Source organism: Oxyura jamaicensis, chromosome 5 (assembly GCF_011077185.1).
Source record: "Oxyura jamaicensis isolate SHBP4307 breed ruddy duck chromosome 5, BPBGC_Ojam_1.0, whole genome shotgun sequence".
Lineage (NCBI taxonomy): Eukaryota > Metazoa > Chordata > Aves > Anseriformes > Anatidae > Oxyura > Oxyura jamaicensis.
Window position 1 is genome coordinate 52,268,536 of NC_048897.1, and position 19,615 is coordinate 52,288,150.

Sequence of the window (19,615 nt, forward strand, 5' to 3'; positions counted from 1 at the left end):
GGTAAGTCCTTGGGTCTGCCCTGTGCAGAAGGAAAGGAGACAGTGTCCTGTCCTGGCTGGCAGCTCAGGGGCAGTTCTTGCTGCCCAGCTGCTTCCTTATCCATCTGAATGAATATCTGAGGGCTTTATGGCCATAGCTGCCAAACTGTGTTGGGCAGGAGACTGTTGTCAGCAGTCCTGTGAGTTGTGAGCAGTCCTGTGTCACCCAAGTTGTAAATGGAAAGCATTGGAAGAGCCGAGATTGAAGTTGTTGCTGGTGCTTTACAGCCAGTCCTCCCGCTTGGTTCTCTGCGGAGAAAACCATTAGTGCAAGGCAGGTTATTGCCCTGCAGGGATAACGAAGTCTGGGCCAGGTAGGTGCATCGGCTTTCTGCTGCAGTCCCCGTGCATTTGAAGATATTTTAGTTCTGGAAAGTATCCAGCTGTGCTCTAGGCAGCAAGATTCTCTTGCTGATCCGCTGCCTTGTGCAGGTCCCCGAGAGGCAGCTGGGGCGGAGGTGGAAGGGTCAGAGGGTTAAGGGCTGTCCCAGGCTAGGTGGCACTTGAAGTGTCCCTCTTAGTACTGAGCTGACACCAGCTGGAATTGCAGGAAGCCTCGCGACTTCTCAGCAGTGCAGACACAGTCCCCCAGTTCCCCAGGTGCATCTTGCTGCTTGATTTTTTAAGGCTGATTGAAAACGTTGCTGGTGGGAGTTGTTTCCATCCATTTACCAGGGGTATCCTCCATGGGGAGAGCTGATTTTGGGGAGTGCTCAGTGTAGATGGAAGGAGCTAATTAACTGGAATTAACTGGGATGCTCATAGAAGTGTCTAGGAGCTATTTTTGAAAAGATGAATGCTGCACTGGGGGAAGTTAAGGTCAGAAGTACAGGAAAAAGTTGTTTTGAGAAGAACTGATAAATCTGCTCTTGGTGAGGGCTTGCAGTAACCCATCCACTCACTGAAAAACAGGCTCCTCTTTGAGTCCAATAGCCAGGACCGCGAGCTCGCTCGCTGCTGAGAAGCACTTCACCAAAATGCTGCCTGGATCATGGCACGGTGAGCATGGGCAGTGGTGTGTCCGAGCCTCTGTTCTACGGTGGAGGTTAACAGTTCCCTGTTCGAGCTGAACGGAAGGGAAGAAATAAATTGGTCCTGTCCACAGACGGCCAGAGCCTGCCGGGGGGGCCCTCCATCACCTTAGCATTGGGAAGGGGACTTGCTCCTTTCCCGTGCCAAGAGGTGACACAAACGGACCCCGAGCCTTGGCCTTGGTGTGCTGGGGCTGAGGGAGGGTGAGGACTGTGGCTGGTTGGGAACACGAAGAAGCCTTTTCTGTGCTGACTTCATCAATGATCTCTCCACAGGAATCCCAGGGCTGTACCTACCCCAAAACCTCATCCACGTGTTGAAGGCAGCAAGGAGGATTGTCACACCGACGTTGCTGCTCTTTGTGGGGCAGGCAGCCGTGCTCTGGGGACAGCCACAGCGTCGTACAGTGACCTGAGAGCCTCCTGGAAGGCAGTGGGTGTGATGTGAAGGAGTGCTGGAAGAGTGACCGTCGTGATGGAGAGCAGCCCTGACATGCTGAGCTCTCAGGATATGTTTGGGTAGTCCTAAAAGACTGCTTGGAGAAGCGGAAAGACACAGGGAGATGAAGAAACCAGGAGGCTGGCACAGCTGGCTGTGGAAATGATCAGAGGTAAAAAGCTCTTACAGAGGAAAAGCAGATTCTTGAGGGGAGAGGAATGTAGAAGAGCAAACTAGACATAGTGAGGAGGAAAAAAAAGAAATGTGCTCTCTGATGTCAGTTTTGGAAGACTCTGGGTTTTGCTGGTACTTGCAGGCTTTCAAAACTTGCTTTGCTGTCTCTCTGCAGCAAGGGATTTGCTGAAGTGACAATCACACTGGCTGCAGAACACACAGTTAAAGCTCTGTGTGGCCCTAACAAGCTGTGGCTGCCAGGACGTGAAAACGTCCTATTTTCTGGCCATGTTTGGGGTATTTCAGAAGGCTGATGCCTACTGTGGATTATTAAAGCTAGTGAATACAACGTCCCAATTTATATGACCAGAGTTTTGGTAGAAATTAGGGAATGGATAACCCATGCCACTGTAGCCATAGGAAAGATGCTGGGGAATATTATCGTTTTCTAAGCAAAATCACCCAGAACGGCAGTAGAGATGCCAGCAGATGTAAGGAATGACACAGGCAAAGGCTGGCATGATCAGAAATCCTCAAGAAATGTTGAGGAGAGGCAGGACCAAAGCAGAGACAGCTGTGCCATTCAAGAACATTATCTCTAATGGGGCTCGGAGCAGATAGCTGAAATGAGGAGATTTGGGTTCTGGCTGCTGCGGGCAGTTGTCTAATCCCTCTATTCCTGGGCTACAGCTATGGCAGTTTAGGTCAGCAATACTTTTCCACCTCTTTTTCAAAGCATTTTTCCAATCCCTGGCTGCGATGTGATGCAAGACTAAAGGTAGGGGGATAATTATTCAGCTGCCTATCCAATCTGTTTGATCTCCCTCATCTAATCTCCATTATCTTCAAAAACAGGCAATAGGTGCTTTTGAGGCAGCCCGTGATCAGAAGCCACGCGCAGAAAGCAGGAAAGTAGGGCACCTGGCCATTTTCAAAGTGAAGCCGCAGTCTGTTCCTCGACTGCATCCTGATCAGAAGCAGGCTTTTTCCATCTACAAATGGACTTTCATCTCCCTTTCTCCCTACCCGTCATAACAAACAGCTTTTCTTTTTTTTTGGTGAAGCTGTCATGGCTGTTCAAAAGGCTTCTGTATCAGAAGTCCTGGGATGAAGAGGCAGTATCTGGGGATTGCCTACGAGAGCTGTGTTTAGTGTGGACTTGAGAGGTTTTGCTCTTGCGCTGCAGTTTTTAAAATGCTTGTGGGGTAAAACATTTTGATCAATTATTACGATAATGACACGAGAGTGTGGAATTATGAGCATAATTATAATTACCATTTTTATGCACAGTTAATTAATCATAAAATGCTGCATTATAGAATTTTTGTGTTTAATGAAATTCATTATAGAGGCCCCTGAAGCCCTAAATTTAATGTTAAACAAATTAAACCTGTGTCCGGGGTTAGGGCTATTAGCACAAATGTGGCCTTGGATTAGTTGCTCCAACAGGATTTGGTGAGCCATTAGCCAAAGAAGCAACCCTTCCTGACCACAGGTACCTGCTCCAGAGGGAGGTGAGCTGTTTTTTTTGCCTACCCTGGTGTTAGGGTAGCTCATGTGCTAGTTAGTCGTTGAAAAGGGTGAGTTGGTGAGCCTCGAGCCCAAGGGTTTGGAGGAGAGCTTGTGCTTGCAGCAGGAGGCTGCTTTCCTCAAGGTACTGGAGCTAAGGGGGCTGGAGGGAAACCTTCCCTCATCTTACTGGGGATAACTTCTTGTCCGTGGTCCGGGTTTCAGCTCTCCCATCACAATGTCATGCAAAGAGAGCAGAGTGTGGAGGCATGGTTAGCTTGCCTTGCAGAAACACTGTTACTACTAGATAATGAATTTCACCAGTTGTGTTTTTTTTCTTTTTTTTCCCCTCCAGGCACTAGTGCCATATTGCACCTCTGCACATGGCCGTGTTGGTCTGTTACAGCTCTTTGCTGGAAGGCAGCTGGCATCCAGGGAGCTCCGTTGGAGGTGTCTGCGGTGAGCCAAGCAGCAAAAGGGCCACAAAGCGGTGAGTTTCTGAGCAGGGAACTTAATTTCTGATTTGGGAACTAAACCAAGCAGAAGGACAAGTGTCATCTTCCCTTGTGTTTAGGCATGGGTAACGTTGTGTCTGAACCTCGGCTAGTTTCTAGATGCCTTTGTCACTTGGCCTGTCCTCCCCGTTACAGGGCACAGGGGGGGCAGCCCCGTTTCCAGATCCCTTTGGTTGTTCTCATCCCTGCGTGCTGCAAAAAAGCTCCGAAGTGAGCACATTTGGAGATGCTGTTTGGTTTTGTTTTTACCGGTGTCTTTTTAATGGAAAGAGCTCTTTGGAGGTACTAAATTATCAATTTTCTCACAGGTACCCAGAGTGCTGATTGTTACGGTTGTTTTTATCGATGTCTGGTCTGGAAACAGATTGCAGGTTTGGTTGTTTTTAATATAATGTGACATGTCTCAGCATGCAGCCACAGTAATGTAATATAACAGGAAAAGTACAGCCGGGGGTTATTGCCCTTTGCCTGGAAACAGGCTTCATTTTTTTCTTCTCTGCAGTTCTCAATCAAGGAAGATAACTCAAACCTTTGGCAAATTCTGTGTATGAAATTGCATCATTGTAACACACATCAGTACCATACTAATTCATGTCTGTGGGTATCCAAAGCCCAGCTCGTTCCTGTTCTGGCAGTCTGATGGTATACGATACAATATCTGGTAGGATGTTTAGAGTCAGCTCAAACTTTCCTCCCTGCCTCAGGAAATTCGGTATTGTCCACTTAAGGATTTTTGGGCAGCAAAGCTAAACTTATGAAGGTGGCAAAAGAGATTTTGAGGTGGAAGCGGGGATGTTTTGGGGCTGGGAAGTGCCGGTGGTTATTGGGGTGGCTGCAAGGTGTCTGGGGGGGAGCAAATGTGATGGTGGTCAGCAGCAAGGGAATGCTGGAGGAAGAGAGCTGGCAGCAGCCAATCTGGACAAGATGAGGGCAGGGAGAGACCTGGAAAAGCATCTGTGGAGCTTTGGCCCAGCAGGATGGGAGCAGGTACTCGGGGCACTCAGCTTTGCCACCCGCTGCCTCTGAGAGGGGGGAAGAGCGCTGTGGGTACGGCTCGGTGCAGTGCTTGGCTGTCTCGAAGCTAGCACATAGAATTGCTGATCTTGTGCTGGCTTTTGCGAGCTGCAAAAGAAAATAACTTGTTAGCATCTGTCCTTTCACAGTTTTACTGAACCCTTCTTCCTTGTTTTTTTATTATCCCTTGCACCAGAAGGGCCGCACCGATTCCTTGTTGGAAAGGTGAGGGAAATGCTGAGTGTTTTCCAGCCGGTGTCAAGGCAGAGGCTGTGGAGAAGGATTGCTGGCACCTCCTCAGGGCAATGCAGTCTGTCTGTCCCTCCTGCCCCCAGCTGGATGGGCTCAGCCCGGATCCCGTTGGTGCGAGAGGATGGGGTGAGCAGGCAGAGAGTGCTAACAGCGCTGCCATGTGCTTAGAAGCACAGGTGTGCTGGGGACGCAGGTGGCACATGCCTGAGGCTGGCTTTGCCTGCATGAACCTGGTATTTGTTGTCTTTTTAACCCAGGGTTACCAACGAAGCAAAGATTAAGTGACTGTTTGCTCTTGCTGTGCTCCTGCCTGTCTCTCTGTCCCTGCTGGTAGCTGCTGTGCTGTTTGGCCCTAAGATACGATGTCGTTAATTCTGAGAAACAGCACCTGAATGGGAGAACAGGATCCTAGCAGATTGCTCGTTTGTGAAGCTCCCATTTTATTGGGCAGCAGGACATGGTTTGCTGAGATGCTGTAGGAAATGTGCCTAAGTAATGCATCTTTCGATGGGGATGGTGGGGGAACCGAGTCCTGGCTGTGCATGCAGAAGCAGTCGCTTACATGTTGCATCAACCTCCTTGTTTTTAAAGTAATGAAGTGCTGTCAAAAAGCATAAGGATGGCTTCTCTACAAGACAGCCCTGCTCTCCAGGGGTAGGGTATCCATGGTCTATCCAGGGAGTAGATGCTGTTGGAGTAGAAGGAGCAGCTGCTGCTGCTGACTACGTTCAGGGAGAACTCCGCACTGCTCTTAAGGAGCAGAGCATCCCTCGCAGGGCTGGACCGCAGCCCGCTCCGTGCTGCCTGGGTGACAGGAGGAGTGCTGGCTGTGAAGAGGATCCTCCTTCAAAAATGTTTACGGTGAGCCTGCTCCTTTATGATGAAAACGTTTTTGTTTCATATTCTGGGTTTTATTTTTAGCTGCTCTGCTGTGAAATCCGTCTCACTTAAATAGACCCCGTTCTCTGTTTGCGGTGGTGCTTCTGGCATAAAGTCAATAAACTTATTAAAGGGGAATCTCTGGAGGATTTCACAGAACTTTCTGAGATTGACAACAGGTGGAACAAATGCATTGTAGGTTATATTTAAACGGCACTGATTTGAGGCAAGTGTTCATGTAGGAAACAAACTCATGGCTATTCCCAGCTGAGCACTTATGCCCACAGACGGGGGGCACTGGAAGGGGCAAGGAGCCCCCTGCTCTGTGCTCCTGCACCACGGTGTGGCCAGCTGGGTTCCTGTTGTTCCCAGCGGTTGCTGAGAGACTTGGTTCAGTGCAGTGCTGGAATATGGTGTGATAGAAGCTGAAGTAAACCTCCCGATGACCCCAGTCCAGTGGGAATACCTACAGGAGAAAGACAAACACTTGAACTTACAACATATTCCTCAAAGTAGAGCTATAAAACCTTCTAAAAGCATCTGGAGAGGTAAAAACTTATAGCTCTGAATATAAAACATCCTAAATTCAAGTGAGATACTGACTTCAAGACACACAGTTTTTTTTCCCCACTGTGAGCTTCTTCAGCATCACATATGCTAACTTCTTGCCTTTCCCTGTACTGCAGAAAGGGTGCTCACCATTTCTCTACTCTGTTACAGGTGCATTTTCCCCTTAAATTGCCTAATTGGTTTATATAATTAACTTAAACCTGGAGCAATTGTTCCTAATCTGTGCTTAGCTTGAGGTTTTCAGCCTGTGTCACACTTGCAAAGAAGCTTCTGGGCCTGTGAGTGTACTCATTATACTTCCAGCTGCATCCAGTTGATTAAATGCTAGGTGCTGCTTCCTTCTGAAAACCTTGTCTCTCTAATAAATCTTCAGAGGCATAAAGCAGAGATTCTGCACGTCCTAATATATATGCAAGGAGCAGGGATTCTGAGGCTGTAACGTTGGTTGGGTTAGGAGCTGGTAATAGGGTTTGATGGACCTGCGCTGACAACATTGAGGAGCTAAAGGAAACAAACTGTGCTGGCAGCTTGCATTTTTCTCTTAGAGGGGACTACAGTGATTTTCCTGATGTTGCTGCACTGGCATGTGAAGCAAAGCTGTCTGTTATCACTCACGCTTCAAGTGCTGAGAGAAACTTTGGAGACTGCGATCATTCTATTCAGGAGCAGAGGTAGTTCTTGCTGTGGGAAAGCTCCCTGGGAAATCAGTCTGAGATCTCCCAGCTCCTCTGCCAGAGGTGTTCTGCCAATTTGAGGGAGAAGAATCGTTCTTATAAATAAATCCTGCGGCAAGCATCTGAGGAGAGGGACGCCTGGGAAAAAGGTGTGTTCTTGGAAAAGTGAAAAAAGTGTGGTGTGATGGGGTGGGGGAAAGCATATCGAGCCATCCTATTTGTGAGGCAAGCCTAAGGCTCTTCTTTTAGGGTACGGGCTGCTCCTGGCCTAAGGGTGGGAAGGGAGCTTCTTTGTCAACACCCTTTTATTTGCTTCTGGGGACAGAGATGGCTCTGTTTTGGGGAGTGAGGTAAGGCACGTCCACTTGTTCACCCCGTGTAGCACCTGCATGGTCCCAGTATGTGATGTCCAACATGGGTGGGTGCCTCTCTTTGAGGCACGGTTGTGTTTTGCAGTAGTCGCAGCACTTTGTGCCAGCACTTTGATAGCGAGTGGGCTGTGCTGGGGTCTGCTGCAGGGTGAAGGTTGCTGGGTGCGTAGGAGCTGTAGATACATGCAGGGGCCTCCTCTGGTGATGTGAACACTTCCAGCTCCCTGCTGCTGCCAGGTTTCTTTGTGGCGTGGTGCTCCTCCACAGGTTGTGAGGCTGGCAAATAGGGTTGGCCAAGCTGGGGTTCACAGATGTTTCACTGCAGTTTATGGACAGAATTCCTTTGACATCTTCTGTTCAAAAGAGCTTCGGGTCCTTCTTGCAATGGCTGGTGGCAGAAGTTGGTCCCAGGCTGGGACTGGGCAGCCCACAGGGGTTAGAGCAGCCCTGCGGCCCCACAAGGTGTGCAATAAAGTTGTTCTAAATGTACCACAAGGAAACATCTTTTTACCTGAACTCCCTTCCAAGCAGAAAAATGCCTTGATAAACATCGTTGTTCTTCACCAAAACTGTCAGCACATTTTTCAACCTTCCCCAAATCTATTTTGGCACTGAAGATGCATGCAAATAATTTCCATGTATAACATTTTTATTTTCTGGGGGAAACAAACATAGCTTCTGCAAAGGGAAGCCTAACTTGAAATCGCCTCTTTGTATACACTGAGCATGAAGGCCAGTACTTCATAATACAGTATTGGTAACTTGGCAACTTTTAAATCATGAAAGATTTACATAAGTGCTGCAGAGTTGGAAATGTTTTATGACATGTTCATTCACACTAAATCAGGCTCTGCCTTTTTAGAGTTTTCTTTCTAGACAGTTATGCAAATGCAAAAAGACAGGAATGGATTTAAAATGATTTTCAGCACTGGAAGATTAGCAGAAAGTGACAGACTGCCACAAAACACTGCCATCTCTGCTCCTGCGGACTTCCAGCCCTGGTAGGGATAGGATGGGCAGCAAAGAGAAGAAGGAGGAAGAGATTAAGGGTTTTAGTTTTCTTGTCATTACTGGGTCTGTTTTTGCAAAGTGGCTGTTATGAAGCCAGAAGGGTTATAGAGGAACCAAGCTCACACCTTGACTGAGCCTGGTGTGTAACTTCTCAGGCTGAGGGAGCTGGGGGTGTTCAACCTGGAGAAGAAAAGGCTCCAGGGAGACCTCACAGCATCCTGCCAGTGCCTAAAGGGGGCTGCAGGAAAGCTGGGGAGGGACTCGGTGTCAGGGGGTGGGGTGGCCGGACAAGGGGTGATGGCTTTAGGTTGAAAAAGGGTAGGTTCAGATTAGATATAAGGAGGAATTTCTTTACTCTGAGGGTGTTGAGGCTGTCCAGAGAAGCTGGGGATGCCCTATCCCTGTGGGTGTTCAAGGCCAGGTTGGGTTGGGCTTTGAGCAACCTGTTCTTGTGGGCCCATGACAAGGGGCTGGAATTGGGTGGTCTTTAATGTTCCTTCCAACCCAAATCATTCTATGATGACTCTTTACCCACGCTTAACTGAAGATGAACTAGGAAACTTCTTGTGGTCATATCCAAGGGCTGGATCCTGCAAAGCATCTAAACTGATAACTTTCTTGTTTAAGTGGCTACACGTATTTTCTGCCCTGGATATAGGGGAGTTGAGCTAGCTTCTACCATGTGATGGGCAGAATTATCCCGTCCTGTTGCTGTCCCACCCCAAATCCCCCAAATTGGAAGTGCGGTGTTGAATACCCCTCATCAAAAAAGGCATTTCTCAGAGCCCTGAAAAGCTCAGCTCTCCCTCTGGTCTTTTAAAGGCTGCCCATTGTACTTTCTGTGTGCTTTCAACTTGCATGCATCTGCAGTTCTTAATGGATGATTAATTGGCTTAATGTAAAAGATAAATTCATGGAAATAACCTCCTGTGTCAGAGCCCTGCACCCTGCTGAGGTAGGCTACTCATCATCCAATCCCCTAGGATATCTGATATAATTTGCAAAGAATAATGCCTAAAAGGACTCGAGTTGATAGGGTCTGGTCTCTGTCACCAGCCTGGCTGTCCATGACTCAGGTGACATGCTGAGGACAGAGGTATTTGTACTTGCAACCTTCGCTTTGATTTATGAGTCCTTTGCTGTACATTCTCTGAAGGCCAAAGAAACTGAAGAAATCCAGGATAGCCCCACAGATAATTGGATTTTGAATTAAATTCTTTGTCAAATTTTCATTTGGGACCTGCTCTGGCCAACTGAGTCACTGTTTTGCTTTGAAAACCATGATCTCTCTATATATACATATATATATGTGTGTATATATATATATTAAAAGTCACCAAATAACAGATGTCAGAGCATTCCTGTTTTCTTTGCAGTACACTTATAGCTTTTCCAGGGCTCCTTTGGCAATGGTCAGTCAGTGTGTGTGTCCATTAGCCTAGCTCAGCAGGGATTTTTGAGGAAACCCTAAAAGCGCAAGAATTTTGTCTTGTGTTCCCACAGCAGCCAGCACTGAGAGATCCTGGCTGGCCACAAGGCCTGGGGATTGTCGTGCTTCTTGAGAAGTTCTCCTCACCTTCAGGACACTTTCTTCTCCCGGTCTGCTTTCTACCTCATACGCCTCAGAATCTGCAAGTTTTCTTCCATGTTTTCAGAGAGTTGTGTTGCCGATCTCCAGTCATGACTTCCTGAATTATCCACTCCTCCAGTACAAGTTAAATCTCTTCACGGAGAACTCTGCACCGACCTACTGCAGGCCAGGCTGGTCTCTCTGTTCCTATCAAGTCCTTGCCTGTCTCTTCGGTATCTCCTCATGGGCATCCAGCTCTTGGCTCGAGCTCACCCCATGTGACACCAGCTCCTCATCCACCCCTCCAAGCCACCTCTGTCACCTCCTTAGTCCCCAGGCTGTGCTACAGTGGCCTGAGCAAATACACTCTGGGGAGGTGAGGCTTTCTGCCGCAGAAGGCAAAAGCCCTTTCAGTAACACAGGGGGTGTCACACAGAGCGTGCTTTTATGGCTATTTTTACAGCTCTTATTATACCTTAGATCTAGAACAGATCCTTACAATTGCTCATAATTGCCGGTCTTTGGCACTTCATAAATCCTCTTCCTCAAAATATGCAGCCGGGGAAGAATAACCTGCCCACCGAGTGACACTCTTACAGGAGGGAAAATAATGAGGAACGTGGAGTGTGGGAACAACAGGCTTTCTGGACAATTGTAAACAGCAATCACGCTTAAAAGCATCATCATCTGATGGCAGAGCATTCAGCAGCAGAAAGAGAAACGCTGTGTTTAATGAATTAAATTGTTCATTGAAAATAATGGACCATTTCTGACTTGCAGGTACTTAGTGACTTGTTGTGATGTTGTAGCCCTTCATCAGCGCAGGGAGCGAGCAGCTCCTGCACCTGCTTTCTCCGAAGCTGACTGCTTTTGTGCCTGCTATGCCTAATTCCGTGCCACGGAGTTGTCTCAGTTAATTCTATTGTGAAATAACTGCTGTGCATGTGCCAACAACAGAAATGCATGTGGAAAACAAGTATCTTTTAAATATTTCTGCCTCAGTTCTCTCAGGTAGCTCCTTGTCGCAAACTTTAAGAAGGCCTTGGATTAATGGATGAGACTCGGGCAGCGCACTCGTGGTTCCAGCGGGAGGTGGGTCAGCGTGTCCCGTAACTTGGTTGTGTTTCTACTCCAGTGCAGCAAGCAGGAGCACCACGTTCCCCTATCCTTTTCCTAAGACCATGTTCCCCTATACTTTTATTTAACACAAGCCAACTCTTCAAAGCACTGAGGAAATTTTAAGCCTGGGAACTGGTTGAGAATACATAATAGAAGATGAGGTTCTCCCTGGTGAGAAGAAAAGACACGTACAGGCTATGGCCCCTTGCTGGGGGCTAACCCCAGCAGCCAGCCAGGTACCAAGAAGAAGTTGTCATCTCCTTTGGATGGCTTATCCTTAGCATGGGCCTCCTTGGGTCGTTGTCTTTGCGAGGCTTTCATGGATTCAAACGGAAGCACCTGAAATTCCAGGCTTTAGGGGTTTTGTGGTGTAGGAAAGTCTTCATCCAATACCCCATGTCCCAGGAAAGGAGCTGGGGTTGGTGTGTGAAGGCAGACGTGGGTGGACATTTAACCAAGGCGCTGCTGATGGTGATGGATCTCCATCTGCCGTGCTGCGTTTTTCACCCCAAAAGTCTCTATGGAGAGTGGTGTGATGGCTTGCTCTGTGCCTGCAGCGCCTGGGGGAGTCCCTTCTGCATCAGCAGTGATTAAAGCACCCTTCGTGGGAGCTGCTGAGGTGGAAAGCGCTGCGATTACCAAGCTGATAGCCTGGGATTGCTATTGACAGTCAAATTGGGCGATTCTCCTCTGGCTGATTAGACCAGATGTGCAGGACATTTTTAATAAACTGCAAAACAATTGAGATGATTTGATAACAAACCTGGAGAGAATGGATTAATAATTTAAGCATCAAGCAAATATGGTCTTTGACAGCCGTGTATTGCAGCAGGCAGGCTAATGCTCCCTGAGGGCAGCCGTGCTGCCCTCCTACCCCAAATGAAACCTGGCAGACCTCATCAGCCCTGTGCCTGGCACTCCAGTTAAAATATATATTAAAAGAAAAATTAATCTGGTGCTCAGACGCTGGATTAAGCTCCTTGATTTGCTTGGTGAATGAAATATTTGTTTGGATGTGCTGAGGGGTGCAAAGGAGCTCGCTGATGCAGGGGTTGGTGAGGCATTGATGGAGATGCAGAGGAGATGCTCATCACAGCCAGGTAGAGAAACTTAATTAATGCAGCGTGTGGTCATCAATGCCATCATTGTGCCTACTGCAGACTGAATCTGTTAGGGTAGACGGGGTGAGCTTGGGAATGGCTGGGAAAAGGCGGTTCTGCTGTGGTGGAGAAGGGCTTTGCTCTTGCTCAAAACTGGACCTGTTCCGATATGGCATTCTCATAGACTCGCTCCAACCCATTTCCATCATGGTTGTATTTGTGTTTGAACATCACTGTTGCTTTTCTTGGGTGTTTCTCTTTTAAAATAAGAGTGGGCATTCTAAAAAATGCTGAGACAGAGCCAAGTGTCGGACTGTCCAACTCCCTCAGATCAGAGAAAAGCATTAAAGAAATTAAATTTCATGAAGGCTCATCACAAGGGACAATTAGTGGGAACCAGAATCCTGATCAGGTGGCAGCTGTGTCTTCAAAATAGAAGGGAGCACTGACTTGGGTCATTAGACCGGAGGCTGTGAGGCAGGCACCATGAAATTTATTTATTCCAGAGCTTGCGATGAGAGGGGAGGTGGTAATGTCTCAGAAACCCCATAATTATAGTGGCCATTCTCTGCAAATCATCTTGTACACTTTTAAGGGATTCTCTGTCTCTTGTCACGTTGAGTCTGTATCTGGTGCAAGATGGTTCCCTACGTGAGCTCCCTGAGGAGATGTTCTCCTCCTGCTTGGATTGCTTCAGATCTCACCAGGACCATGTGTTTAAAGCACCCCGGTGTAGTCCAATTAGAGGCACTTTGCCTTTGATGGCCTTGAATGGTGTTTAAGAGAAATAATTTAATAGCACCGGTGGACATTCAGCCGTGTGCGGTGCCAGTCCCTTCAGAGGTCTGGAGAACAGCAGGAGGCTGTTGCCGAGTTCAAGTAGCTTATTATCTATCTGTACATGAGAGCTGTATTTCATTGCTGTGCTTAAGAAGAGGCAAAAAGGCATGTGCTTGGCTTCTGCTTGTGAATTTAAGGACAAGAGGCAGGCAGCAAGCTTCTCTAGACTGATATGTGTTATTTGAGCAAGAATGTTTGTTACTCTTTGAAGTTCTTCTTACATGCAAGAAGTTGAAGTTACTCACACAGGCAGTTCAGGAGGGGAGGTGAAATGGGTTGTGTGTTTCTCCAGAACAGTCATTCCGAGGGCTTTTGGTATCTTTGTTCAGAAAATTTATTGTGTTGGTCTGACCACCGCTGGCCATCCGCGGATCCCTTCTAACTAAGGGCTTTGGTAGCGGTAGCTTGCTTGAACCATGCAGTGTGGGTGGCAAATGTGTTGGCTGCCCATTTCTGCGTTTTATCAGTAGATTGATTTCATAATACAGCACAAAAGCAGGAGATTGATCACGTTTGATTGGGGTTGGTGGTTTCATTGTTTTGGGCAGTGTTCAACGGCAGAGTCCAGGGAACAAGAGAATAAGACAAACAGGTGTTGTGTCCTCAAAGTACTATTTTGAACTCCAGGGATTTGCTTTTGGGCATTTACTCACCCAAGATTGGTGTCTTGGCGTTCAATCACAATCCAGGTCATTTCGCTGACAGCCTCCCCCTCCCAGTCTTGCCCTTGAAGTGGTATAAACTTTTAGCATCCCCAGAATCATTTAGCAAGTTCTACTGTTTATCGATGTTTGCAAATAAATATATATTATATATTTATATAATTTTAAACCTACTGCCTGCCTGATAACTGCCTTTTCCCTCTGGATCCCTGGAATTTCTGGGTGTTTCTGTGCTCACCGAGGGCTTGGTGTGGCAGCACGTGGTGGTGTAATGACGGACTAGGAGCTGGGGATCCCTTGCTTTGGGCTATTGCTACCAACTTGTGTAGTTATTGGGACCCAAAGGATGCATAAGCCCAACCAGGTTCATGGCATGACGTTAGCCAGGCAGCCCTGTTGTCTTGTCCCAGGGTTTCTATGAGTTTTTTCTCATGCAGTGGGTGCAGGGGAGAAAATTAGCCATGAAGCCAGCTTGCTTTTAGCTTATGATTAGTTTGATTTTTTTTTTTTTTTTTTAAAGTTATCTCTGCTCAGTTGCTCTCCTGGGAATCTCTGCATTAAAACCCAAATTGTTTTTAAGAATCTGAAGTTAAGAAGTCCTCCAGGTGCTTTTCAGTAATGGTGTGTGCACACACAGGATTACGCAGGAAATTACGATTTGCAGATGGCAAGGCTTAGCTGACACAATGCAGTTCACGAAAGGACAACATGAATTAACGGGATTATTAGATGAGATATCTCCAAGTACCACACGAGTGTCCTTTGGGGAGCACTCTGGCAATTGAGAAGTGCAGGAGAGCCCTCCCTGCAGGGCTCCGTGCCTGGGCTGGGCTCTCCTGTGTCCTCAGCACCTGAGCACCCCCCAGGTTGGATCTATGATCCCAAATGAGCAGGGATAAAAAGTTCCCCATCCTGTACTTGCCTGTACAGCAGAGAACAGTTATTTCTGAAGTGTTTTTATAGTGATTTGAAGAGCTGCCTCGGTTCTCTACCTCGCACATCGCTGCCTGTTAAAGCCAGTTGCCTTAATTATCCCAAGTCCAACTCTTCAGGATTGAGAGGGTATTAAAACTAATAAATGTAAAACATCTCTTTGTATCTTCCTCTATGTATCTATAGTGCCAGGCCTATGGATGAAACAGTTAACCTCTATACCTCATTTTCCTCATCCATAAAATGAGACTAATAATCGCTTGCATCACAAGAAGAACTGAGGATTAATGTGCTTGGAAGGTGAGAAGTGGGCTATGAATAGTGATCGTGGTGAAAGAGTAAAAGGAGAAAACCTGCCTCAAACAAGAATTTTGGTTTTGCTATCTCTTTTAATGGAAGTGCTGGCATGAATTCCTCCTCACTAGGTTATGGAAATTTAGGACTGGAGAAAGTTTCTAAAGGAGCCATTTAGCTCGTTTGCATTTGCCTTGATTTATTAGCTGTGTTTTATGCTTCCAGCGTCTCCGTGCATCTGTGCAAGGGATCAGTCCCATGGTTTTAATATTTTTGGAAGCAGAAACTATGAGGTCTGAGCATCAGGCCGTACACAGGAGGGGGTTTCCAAGGGTGCCTGTTGGTTTCAGTCACCACGGAGCTGAGCAGTGATTGTGATGTGAGCAGCATGACTGCACCGCTATAAATTGGGGCAGGATGGGTCTGTGCAGTGCAGGTCTGCTGTACGCCTGCACCTCACCATCCACCTTCTCCTAACTGTAAGTACCTGACTTGCCCCCGTGGAAATTTCTGAGTTTTTAGGAGTTTTTATGGCAGTCACAAAAGAACTTTGTTGTTTTTATCACACATATAGCTATATGGGGAAGTGTCTAGAACAGATGTCACAGATGTTGAGAATCTGAAGTGTATTTTGATTTTGAGTATTAAGCAATGTAAGGTCATTAAATGCACAGAGTACACAGTTTGAGGTGAAGCTGCTGCCATGCCCACAGGTTTCATGCTCGTGCCATTTCCAGCCCACCACGGGAGGAGCAGTGGGCAGGGCTGAAGCCGTCAGAGAACAAAACTCTTCCGTCTGTCTTTCCAAATGCGACGTGTAGAAGTACAGGCGCAAATAGGTTAAGAGCACTGAACAAATGTCTCTAAGAGAAAGGGTGACTCATGGTATTTGTTCTCTTACTGTGTAAGTTTATATCCCTCCGTCCAACAGCAACATCAGAAATGTGAATCATTTCTGCATCAGCAGCAGCTGAACTTGGGCGCTGCTGGCAGCACGCTCAGCCGTGTCCGAGTGAATCACCGTCACGGAGCTGTTGCTGCCAGCCCAGAAAAGCCATACCCAGGAATTCCAGGCACTCGGCACTCGATGTGAATATTAATTCACGATTAAAAAGCACTTGCCTAGCTTTGTAAGCAGAAAGAAGAATAATTGGGGCCAGCTTTGTGGCTGGTGATGGAAAGCAAAGCTGGGGGTGAAGGTCCATGAGGAGGCTCCCGAGGAAGCTCCATGCTATGTAAGCATGACTGCTCTGTGCCACTTTTTCTTAAAGATGATCTTGGAGCTTTGCAAGCCTTGAAAAGGCTCTCTGTTCCTGCTGAGGCAGCACAATGCTGTGCTCAACTGGATTGTCAGAGGCACAAAGCAAGGTAAAGGTTTTCAGAAGCACTGAGCCTCCGCAAGTCTCCCAGTCTCCGTGTGGACACTCAGAAACTAGACACAAATGTCTTGGTTAGGGCACACCCCAAATTTCTGTGAAAGCTGGAAACAGAAATCCAGGAGCCCTGACCCCTATTCTTGATGGTAAACCATGGCCATGTTTGTTCTTGCTACACGTAGTAAAATGACCTTCAACTCAGGGAGACCTTATGAGGCTACCAGCCCATCCACACGTAAATTGGCACATTACATGCTTCATTGGGATACAAGATCAGGGCAGGGAACTGCACTGACAACTATATGGTCCAGGTGTCAGCACTGAAGCTAGAAAATGGCTGATGGTGATCCCCTAAATGATGGTGAGCATGTACCACCTACATCTGCAGTTAATTCTGGCCAAGTACTGGAAATTAATTATGTAACCACCTAGTTTTGTATTGGGAAAGAAATAGCTCTTTGTGGCATGTATTGCCCTGGGCCTTTGATTTCTCTATGGGCTGATGCTGCCTGGAGGTTCAGGTGGCAGCAGGAGGTGCAGGATGTCTGATCTGGGGTGAGTGGAGTGGAGAGGCTGCAGAGGTGCTTCATCAGTGGCAGTCTCATCTCCAAGCTGGATTTCCTTGACCTGCTTGCAAACTGGAAGCAGGGTTTTGGAGACTGGACTGGAGGTCCAAATTTTGGAGATTTGGAGATTTTTTTGGAGAGAGGCAGCCCTCCGTGGTCCATGACGCCTGGTGTGCAGCCGATGCCCATGGCATAGCTGGACCTGAAGCTCCTGCAGATGCTTGTGAGCTAGCTCGGCGTGGCTTGGGCACATCCCACGAGCTGCGAGGATGGAGCTCAATTTATCCTAGGGATTTTGTGCCAAGTATGAAGCTAGCTCAGTCCCTCACAAGTTGCATACTGGCAGCAGCAGGGATATAACCATGATCGCGCCGAGCAGTGTTTCCTCATATGGTGTCCCTGTCTTGGTGCAAATCCGTGAGGGTTTTTGCAAGGTTTCCTGCATGCTGCAAGAGGAAGCTGACTCTTCTATTTAAAGTTGAAATATCATCCTGCTTCCTGTCTTCCTAACATTCCCTGGGAAGAAATAAGGAAAGGAAGAACTGCCTGTGCCATCAGCTGGTGCAAAGCCCTGACAATCTGCTTGGCTTTGGTGCTCCATGCTGAGGTGATGGCTTGCACAACTAGTCCCCCATTTCAGCCCTTAGGTGTGGACGGAGCTGAGTGAGGCAGTTGTAAGTCTGGGGTTTGGGGAGTCCCATAGCTAATCCCAGGGGGCCTGCACCTCCCAGGGGTTAATTCTGTTGGCAAGGGGGGAATTTTGTACCTTCCCCAGGGGAAGGAGAGCTGACAGTCTGTGATTTTGGGGCTGCTGGAAGGAGGGGTGGGAACTGGTGAGCTGCAGAGACCCTGACACAAAGAAGATCCAAGTGCCCACAGAGGAAACTTAAGATCCAAGTGCTCACTTGTGGAAACTTATTTAACATGGCTTTGAGTTGCAGAAAGCATTGCAAAACCCTGGACCCTTCACGTCTTTAAGTGATAAGCTATTTTCCTGCCAACGTTCCATATCCAAAAAGGAAAAAAGAAATCAGAGGTACAATTATTGTGATTACAGATAATGCCCAACATCAGAAATGGATTTAGTAGAGCAAAAGGGAATGAAAGGTGTAAATTAAAACTCGATAACGATGAAGGATTTGCATGATATAAAATGCTGGGATACCCTATTAGCCAATAAATAACCCTTGTGCTGGTTACCTCTGGGAGCCACGGTTGCATTTTATGATAATTATTTATTTTCTTGAGGCATTTACTAAGGAAAGACCAGGAAGTTAACAATAAATTTTTATAATTAAACTTCAAGACGAATTGAGACTTTGTAGGCATAAATCTTTTAATCTGTGCCAATCTGTAATGTTTTGTTAGCACAATATCAACTAATTTATGGAAATATGTCAATTATGGACAGTTTTCATACAATTAAACAAACAAAACTGACAATAATGGAGCGAGTAGCATGTTTTGATACTCCATGGATGTGACTGTGTTGTTATGGAACACAACTTCAGTTAGCTTAAAAATGAAAAAAATGCCAGAACCTTTTTTCAGGAGAGGAAATCTCATGTGAAATAGATACGAAAGCTTAAGAATTAATACAACCATCACTATTCCCCTCCCCCTGAAAAGCATTGCGTGCTCTGGATCCTCTATATTTAGGTGTTCTTAGAGTGGGCATGGGAGAGCAAAAGCCCTAATCCCAGTGCTTGCACCAATTTGCTACACGATCTCACGTGGATTATTTGATCTATCTGGGTTGGTTTATCCTGTCTCTATATTATGCTGTGCTAAAGGCACAATGGCAAACAGCAGGAATTGCTGAGCTCTCATATAGAAGTCATCAGTGAGGAGGTGTGGGAGGATGTTTCTGGCCCCTTCACCCAAATGAGGACATCTTTACCCATGGGAGGTAAATATTACTGCAAGAGGTGAGGATGGATGTACTGACAGAGACCCATGTTACCACATTGCTCATTAATGCCACCTTCAGCTTTCTAAATTGTTTGGAAGCTGTTATGCAGCCTACACATCAGTACAGGTTCCCTATCTACTCATTCCATAATCTGTAGGTGCTCCTTTTACTGCACAGAGGTGTTGGGGACTGTATCTCCTGGAAAAATCTTTGCATTTCTGAACAAGAGGGAAGCTCAAACATTCATCAAAAAAAGAATGTCCTAATCTCTTGGACATCTTGCCCAAGCTAATTTTTCTGAGTTGTCCTAGTGTGGGACCATGCCCATGATATATCTGACATGTTGGCTTGCTTTTGATAAAGTTTTGGAAATCTCCTCTGATACCCAGGTTGATGCTGTAGGTGATGGACACAATGAACTGCTCACAATGGAGATGTAAGGATTGAGAGGTTATGAATCGATTGGGGAAGATCAGAAAGAAAAGGAGGTGTCAGAGCATGTATTTTTTTCCTACCCAAAATTAATGCAGCCAGGTGTAATTATTTCACCATACCCAGGCTGAAAGGTTTTAGTAGCAGGAATTTGTCCCAGCCCACGGAATGTGGCTGGCATTGAGATTTTAGATATTATTGGGAATTTTTTGTAGCATTGCTTGCACATGGCCTAGTGTGGAGGTCCTGCTTAATGACAGATTGCAACATCGGGATTTGTAAAAAAAAAAATAAAATAAAGCCTTTTTCTAACCAGAGTAAAGGCAATAAAAG

General features: G+C 46.8%; 1 long non-coding RNA gene across 3 annotated transcripts; it reads left to right on the forward strand.

Annotated features, from left to right (window-relative positions):
• The first annotated feature begins 1,440 nt into the window (after positions 1-1,440).
• On the forward strand, positions 1,441-17,964 carry LOC118168514. 3 transcript variants are annotated; one of them, XR_004751616.1, is made up of 3 exons: positions 1,441-1,681; positions 3,548-3,682; positions 17,714-17,964. It is a non-coding gene; the product is annotated as an uncharacterized LOC118168514 (long non-coding RNA). The 3 variants fall into 3 exon arrangements; XR_004751614.1 differs by lacking the exon at positions 17,714-17,964 and adding an exon at positions 10,829-10,961; XR_004751615.1 differs by lacking the exon at positions 17,714-17,964 and adding an exon at positions 4,918-4,962.
• The last annotated feature ends 1,651 nt before the right edge of the window (positions 17,965-19,615 follow it).